Here is an 8471-nt window from a genome sequence, read left to right as displayed (position 1 = left end):
AATGTGGAATTTCTTATATTAAGTAGGACCAATTACAACCAAAATATGAACCACATGCTATCATGTTTGATCTCCCGTATCAAACATGATAAATAAGCATCAAATAGCATTCTGTTTCACTTTAGTAGATTTTATCTTTGCTTCGTTTCAGTTATATGTTCTTTGTCTGAACAACAATTGCGAACAAACTAGTATCAAACTAATAAACATGACTGCCAGAAGTCTCAAAGGGGTTCCACGTTGAGAGTCCTGCAGCGCCGTCTGGCAGCTGTCCCACATCAGGATCTGATGTAGGCAGGCACTTCCCCTTCATCTGGGCGGCCTGCCAGTTGGACCGGTGAACTGCTGGACCAGGCAAAGGCTTTGATGGGGTAGAGTAAGCCCACGGGGCATTACAAAATACACAAGAATGAAATAATGGGAGTGTCATGCTAACACACTTATTAGAATCAGCTTTCTCATGAGCTAAGTATGGAACTCTCTTCTTCTTGTTATGCTTCAAATTGATGCAGTACATCAAGAACCGGTGAAAAGGGTTTAGATCTTTGAATAAACATGGAATATAATACTAATTAAATGTTTTCATTAGTGAGTATCAACCAAAAACCTAAAATCTTTTATTTTACTTTGAAAAGTAAAAAAAAGCATAGCTGGGATGGATAAACCACGCAAACAGGCTTTGACGTTGTCGACATGACCGTGTTTCTTTACTCTTGAGCTGAGATTGGTAAAAAAAAGAATTTTAAGATGAGACTTGATTTACATCACAGCAAAATGCAAGTTATGCATCTAATAACCAAACCTCTACAAATGTGTGGCTTGCACCTGGAACTGTCCAAGTTTGAACCACACATCACCTGCATCACTTGTTGATTTAGAAAAGCCATCCCAGTCATGGCTGCTTGTAGTTCTCCATGCAGTTTTAAGACATAACCCTGTATTTCAGTTAGAGTGCAGTCAATCTGGATAAGGACTGCATAAAACAATAGCCAGAATTTGGTTGGAGCATTTTGGTGTACTTCAGGCAATTGAGTGGGTATCCACCCACCTTTGACAGGTGTCTGAATCAGAGACAATGTCTCTTTTGGGGAATCTATACTTCAAAGTTTCCTTCAGTAAAATTATGAATAATCCAAGGTCAAGGTTTCTTCCTTTGGCTGGAATACAGACACCGGATGCACAGACAGTAGACTTTACTGACTCCTGGGGTTCTGGTAAGAAGCAGTTCTCCTTTTGATAAATGAAGGGAGGTTGTGGCCCTTTGTCTTCCTGATGTGACCTTCGCAGATGATGAGTGAAATGGAGAGCAACTTCATTTGGTGGCTCGTCTTTATTAACGTTGTCACATATTCACACAATAAACCTCCTCCTCTTTCTGCTAATCTGAAAGTGGTTAATGCAATGCATCATGGGAATATTTGCTCTCATGCCAGTCTCCTTGTTTCTTGTAGTTCAGTCCTTCATGGCTAGAGGCCCGATAGCAACTCAGTGTTTGGCACGCAGACATGATGAAGATTATTTGCTAAACTTTAAACCTGGGATTACTGCGCAGATGAAAAGGGGATTTAGATGACTTTGAACGTGGCATCGTTGTCTCTTGGGTTTAGAGAGAATAATTGAAAAAGAGAAAAAAAAAATAAAGTGATCTGTAGTTTATGAATGATAATAACTTTCTGTTGTCAGAAGAGAGGACACACGTATGGAGAGCAATTGCAATGCTAGCACACACTGTACTTGCACACTAATTGGCCCTTTTAAAACCTTTGTAAGGATCATTTCTCAAGTGAATCAAAACAGATCAGACTACAAGCTTTTATTAAAAGAACCAGACATGGCCATCGTGGCGTCATGTCCACAGAGCTATGTACTGGTTGGTGTGTGTGAAGAAGAAACTCTTTAGCGACAAACACCAGTCTTCACCACCGCTCAGTCTCAGCCTCAGTGGGTATGTTCACCTCCTCCTGGAAACTCCACCATCTGAGTAGCAGTAAGATCTCCTCTTTCATCATATTGGTCATTTATCTAATCATAAAATGCCACCTTCCATAAACACCTTCCTCTTCTACTCAGTGCTGATCTGGAACTCCCTACAAAACCTGGACGAATATGCATGCCGACTTCTCACATCTGTAAATTGTTTAAACCTTTCGACTGTGTCTGCAGTTGTTGCCCGTTTGGAGGTATTACAGAAACCCAACATGTCACAAGGATTATTTAATAGATAATAAATTGGAAGTATATTTTCTGAAAGGCTTTTGCGGTGCATTTGACGATTAAGATATCTCGTCTCACCATGAAATCACACAAGGAGTCAGTTAACGTGACATAAAATGCAAAGGTTGAAACATCTTCTTGTGCCCTCTTTAATAGACTCTTTTAGGGTCTTGCAAAATGGAAAGACGAGGCAGCGGCTTCTAATCCTCTTCTAATAAAAGTTACTCTGAGAGCATGAGTCTGCGCCCTGGACGACCCACATGCTTTGAAAACTAAAGTCTGTTTGAGTGGTTCTTCATTTTTGCATTTAGCCGCTATTTGCTTCAAGAATTATGTTATAAAATTTAGTGTAGAGAATTAGGATTTAAAAACTGCTTCAGTGTGTCCTTTGTGTGGCTCAACATAACTTACTCAGTTACACTAGAATGGTCAGAAGGAGATTTGTTTGTTATTTTACAGATTACAGGTAGGGCTACGCTCCTTTGTGGTGATAATTTTCTCCTTGTAGATACTGTTCAAATTAATCATGATCCTGATAAGCTCAGAACCTTAAATTTACTACACAGTAACTCACAAAACCTTTGGACAAACCCTCTTATTTCTAAATCATGTGTTTTAAATCAGAATGACCTCTTCTCTCCACCTGCATGTTCTACTCCCAGCTGGGCGCTGTGAACCTTTCCCTGAAGGGAGATCAGAGTCAATCCGTGAAACACTGATCATAATGTTCAGTAGTATAACAGACTGCAGAACGCTCTGTTTTCATGCATGTGTTCCCATAAACACAGTTTGTAGCAAGTACATCTAATACAGAATGTGTAAACATCTACTTAGGCTCCCGCTACATAAAAAAAAACAAAAACAAAAAAAAAAAACATAAAATTATTAAATTACTGTTGGAAATTTCCATGTTTGCATTTAGGGTTATGCACTTGAGTCCAAGGATGTGATGTTCCTAAAACACATCCATTATGTGCATGTTAATCCGTGTGATTGAGCCCTTGGAGGAAACTTCCAAATGTCCACATGTCATGTTGAAGTGGAAAGCTCCAGTACTGGAAGGAAAACGAATGCCTTCCCAATTCCGATACTTCAAACATAAAGGGCTTAGCAGCGTCACAGCTCTCACTGTGTTTAATTTGTCAGGTATGAATCAGTAAATTGAATTTACTCACTTACAGTTGTTTTTCAAAAAGAAAAGAGCACATTGTGTTCTGAAGGTAGAATGTCAGCCTGCTTGTTTGAGCGTTTAGCAAGTCAACACTTAATTCGCTGAGTGTTGCCTTTTTGTACCACTGGCCTTTAAGCAGCTCTTGATTTTCTGTTGAACAAAGAAAGTTTTTCAATTCATGTTTGTTTAGCTCCAAATGGAGAACAAATGGAAACATGAACAGTTGGAGGAAAATTTTACCACCAGCAGAAAAAATACAGCTGCTGAGACTAGGTCCTTTCCTAAACAGCATTAGAGCTGTTTCTGTAGTTCATGTTTTCTGGCATTGGCTAATATTACAAAGAAAAATTGGCTTATGGAAAATACAGGTACTGCTCACTTGTTTGCATTTGAATTGGCTGCATAGGCTGGAAGACTACATGGCATGTTTTTGAAAATCATCCAACAAGGAAAGTATCCCTAACTAATTTTCCTGTTTTGATTCATTTTAAAATGGATATCGTTGGACTTGGACAAAAACTTTAATTTGTAAAAGAGGACAAAGCATCCACGTCTCTCCACCTCTCCACGGCTGCACTTTATGGTGCCAGACTGGCCATCCTCTCTTTCTAACATGGTTGACGGGTTTGCATTCATACAGAATGTCTATGCCTCAAATATTAGTGTCACAAAAGAACCCAGAGGTCCCTCCAGCCAGACGTTCTCCTCAGCTGCCCATATTGGATCCTGACCTGCCCTGCTCAGTCTGTATAACCCACCACCATTGACTAATTGAATACCAAGATACTTTAACTTGTCCTACCTAATCAGAGACCTGCCCTGACCAAGAGGTAGTATGCCCCTTGTTTTAACTGGGAACCATTTTCTCAGATTCAGAGGTTCTCACCTCTTCATCTACATTCACCAAGTCATATCATTTAAATGCCACCAAATCTATGTACCAGCCATAGTTACTTCACACCCACATACTGTGACACATATCACACAATATGCACATTAAAACTCTTAAACTTGGTGTAAAACACTTTTTTTTAATTTAATGAACAAATATGAAACACCCAAAGGGCCCAGGAGAAGCAAACTAAAGGATGTCAAACCCCTTCCAATTTTTTTCTGTTTTCACTGCACAGCAACAACTCAGCCACCTAAAACCACCTCTTAGCAACCCTTTGCTGAGCTAGGAAAAAAAAAATTAATTTAATCAAAAAGCTTCAGGGGTACTTATGTAAGCAAAAATCTAGTTAAAATGCAGGGGACCACAATGAAACACAACCACAAAACTTTAAGAGTGCTTAAAGTTTTGTTGCACGTCTTTAACTTCACATCTAGATAAAATACCAAATGCACTCATTATAACAAAATGTTTGAATTTCATTCAATTTTCAAAGAGATTGTACTCATTAATTGTTCGAAAAAAGGATGTACAATTATATGCATTATTTTAGGTATAAATAAGTTGCCTGTTAACTTGTAGTTCAAGTAGTGGAGCACCAGAATTTCTTGTTCAAAAAGAATTTCTCCCGGTCTGAAGAAATTTCACAGTTTTTTTGAAGATGCCTCCCTGTTATCCTCAGCTATTGAGTTAATAGTGGAAAAATTTGAAGCTTTGGGGCCTAAAATCTTCTATAAAAAAACATGGCTTTAACTTTGTTTTATGACCTAAATATATACGATATGGTGGGGAGAATAATGCATTTAGGATCCTGACAAAACTATTTCATCCAAAGAGTTTGCTTTTGATCTTTATTACTGCCCATTTTATGGAGTGGCCCACTGCAGAAAGCAGTAATGTTACCTCTGGGATGCCTAAATGCCTCACTGGTATTTCAGAGGTTAAAAGGTAAATGCAGGCTGTATTTTAATGCAAACACTAATTTCAAACATTCCTTCAAAATGTTCCTATCTGCATCCCTTTTACAGTATTCCCATGCCCAGCGCCTACATTAAAGATCCATTACCTTTGACTACAGTATTTAACTTAGTTGCTTGACGTTGAAAAATATTTACTCAGTTACATTGAACAGTTTATGCCTGAGTATTTACTAGAGTTTGCAATCAACTCATCTAAGAAATGATTTATAGTCACTTTTTAAGCTCAAACACCTGAAACTGCAAAGCAGTCTGGGTTCACAGTTTCAGTTTAGAAATGAACGTCAATAAATAAATTGCAACAATAATGTCCTGCCTGAAAAAAAAATAGAAAAGGTCTACCATGTCTTTTGGTGGCATTCACTGCTTGTGGCTCTGAGGCATCTGAGTTGGATGGGAGCGTTCTGGGAATGAACCAGTGTTCCATATTTTAGTTGGATGAAATGGATTAAAGAGGAAAAGGAGCATCCAGCTTGTTGTCAGCAACAAGTTCCACAGCCAGGATCAGTGATGATGGGTTCCATGAGTGGAAAGCCCATTTCCACTTCTATGATGACAGCATTGATGCAGAACATGTCAAGGTTCTATCTTGCTTTTTTGTTTTGTCATTTCTCTGCAGAGCTGCCGTTTCCTGGAAAGGTTGGGGACGCTCTATTCGCTGGACAACGTCCTTTTTGTCCTGCACTCCGGCATACACATCTACTTATCAGTCTTCCAGGTCAAGCCATCATTCTGCCTTTATTTTTTCCTTAAGGTGAGGAAAATTATCTCCATCCAAGATTAAATGTCTTTCAGGTTGTCTTTTTAACTCATTTGAAGCAAAACTAGCTTGAATTAGCAAAATGAACTATTGACCATCAGCACATTAATTAAACAAATGTTCAGTGTTCACTTTACAGATATGCCTTTCCAACCCAAATACAGACTCTGCACTTCACCTGAATTTGTGTTCTAAACAATATTTGTCTTATCCTCGTGGTGTTTGGGTTGTTTTAGTTTTTCTGTGTTTGCATTTTTACTTTCTTTAGAAGTGATAAGCCGCAGTTTTTGTTTCTTCTTTAGATCTGTCTTTTCTTTTGTTGTTTAGGCTAAATCTGTTCACTTCTTGCATTTAACCATTCTTTGTCCAATTAGAATAATGTTTTGCGTGTTTGTTTACTTCTCCATCAAATGTGCCATCTCTCTCCCTCAGCCTGCAGAGCTGGTCCTCTCTCACACCTGCACCCGATTACCAATCGGCTACCTGTTCCTTGTCAGTAATCAAGCTTCTGCTCTCGCTCACTACTGGAATTTTCTGTTGCTCCCTGTTCCTGACAGAATGTCTTGAGAGTCTTTGTTTAATGGAGAGAGACGGTCCAAATCCTATGGCTGTTTTCCATCTTGGCGCCATGATGTAGAATCTGTTACTTGCTCAACATGGCCAATTTAATCAAATGATTCTCATTCAAACACACTCATGGCCTGAATGTGTATGCATGTCAGATACTTGTCCCACGGAAGGCTTGGTGTAAATATTTCTCGAATGTCATCATTTATACAGTATTATGAAATTAAAAATCTCCACAATGTAGGGGAAGCTACAAAGGAGCATGAAAATCCTCAAACGGAAGGCTGCTGTTAAAGGTCTGAGACGATTTATAACAAGCTAAATAACACAAAATAATTCCGCTGTAGAATTTACCCAACTTTTTTTTAGGATATATTTGAAAATTTGTCCAATGTTAGAGCTGGAAAGCATACAGATCGGGATATTTGGCACGTTGATAATCCATATGTTTGAGAAGTGATGAAAATTGAGCACTTGACATCAAATTGGTCTTCCAAAGTATGTCGCGTACAATCTTTGAGATACAAGCTGACTTCAGTTTGAGAAAAAAATATAAGTAGACCTTTGCAGATGGTTGAAAGGCTTATTTTTGAAACTGCTGTGTTTATACCTTTTTGTGGATGAATTGTCAAAAGCCAAATATTATCCCCTGATCTCAGGATAACAGTTGGCTTTTTAGCTTGTAAAGATCTCAGCAGCCACCGCCTTGCTTTAATGCAACGCAGCTGCAGGTTGTTGTGTCATTACGAGACCCCAGCAGTGGCGAGAGTCACTACGCGCCCTGTGCCATTATCCCTGTATAACTGTGGGTGAGGAGGCCAGTGGCCATGTGGAAATGATTTTCATCAAGACCTGCTTTCACCTTCCTGGTCTGCTCTGATGCTGCTGTAAAACAACTGTAATGGAGATGGGGAGCAGAGGGGAGGGGGGGCTTCTTTCCTCTTTCCTCCCTCACTGGAGGTAGCCAGGGAGGCCAGTTCAGTTCAGCTCTATATCTGTCAGTTCACGGTGCGTTCATCCTGCCACCTTCCAACTCAACTGCCGGGTGGAAGCCATAAAAGTGTCAGTGAACCAGAGTGACATCTACTGTGTACAGCACCACCTTCAGAGCGCTGCGGAGGCTTCCAGCCCTTCCTAAATCCCCTGGTGAGGACAGTAGCAGTGAATGACATTTCCCCCAAGCCCAGAGGACACAGAGGTAAATTCAAGGCCAGCGGGAAAGCCGTTCCCTCTATTGTCATACAACACAGGCAGTAAACGTAGAGTCTGACAGCTTTCAGTTATTTTTATGTGTTATGCAAAAAAAAAAAATAAAATAAAAAAATCCAAGCTGTAACAACTGGATGATTTAGATATATTATGAAATAAGGACCAAAGCAAGCCAAAGAGAAACAAACGGTGAAGCCAGAATGTTTTTAGAAACTCCATTTAGTCCTGGCAAATCATTCATCTGCAGCTATTTGGCATCATCTGTATTTACTGACCTTCACTCGCTATTTTGATTTACTTTGATTCTTCACAACTTGTGCTCCCTGATGCCTTTTATAGATGCACCAGACATATCAGCTCCCAAAGCCTATAACTTTGTACTGAGTTTGGATGTTTAGGTGAGATTTTTTTAAGGTCTATTTTTTGTTTTTTTGTTTTGTTTTTTTTTTTCAAAGCACACCTGCATTTTCATGGTTGTTTTTAAATTCCTTTAGCCACTGAGCATTCTTGAAGATATATGTAACCAAAATCTGCACCATCTGTAGCTAAACAAAATGTGGTCTAAAAGTAAAAATTTCATACATTCCTGCAAATCAAGTTTTAAATGCAACCATGTGGCCAAGCTCGACACATAAATCAGGAATTGAAGTAATAAACTGTGTTACGAGCACTTTGTCAAAA

The sequence above is a fragment of the Poecilia mexicana genome, unplaced genomic scaffold (genome assembly GCF_051168715.1).
Source record: "Poecilia mexicana isolate PSO_F unplaced genomic scaffold, ASM5116871v1 scaffold_22, whole genome shotgun sequence".
Taxonomy (NCBI): Eukaryota; Metazoa; Chordata; class Actinopteri; order Cyprinodontiformes; family Poeciliidae; genus Poecilia; species Poecilia mexicana.
Note: the sequence above shows the minus strand (reverse complement) of the source record.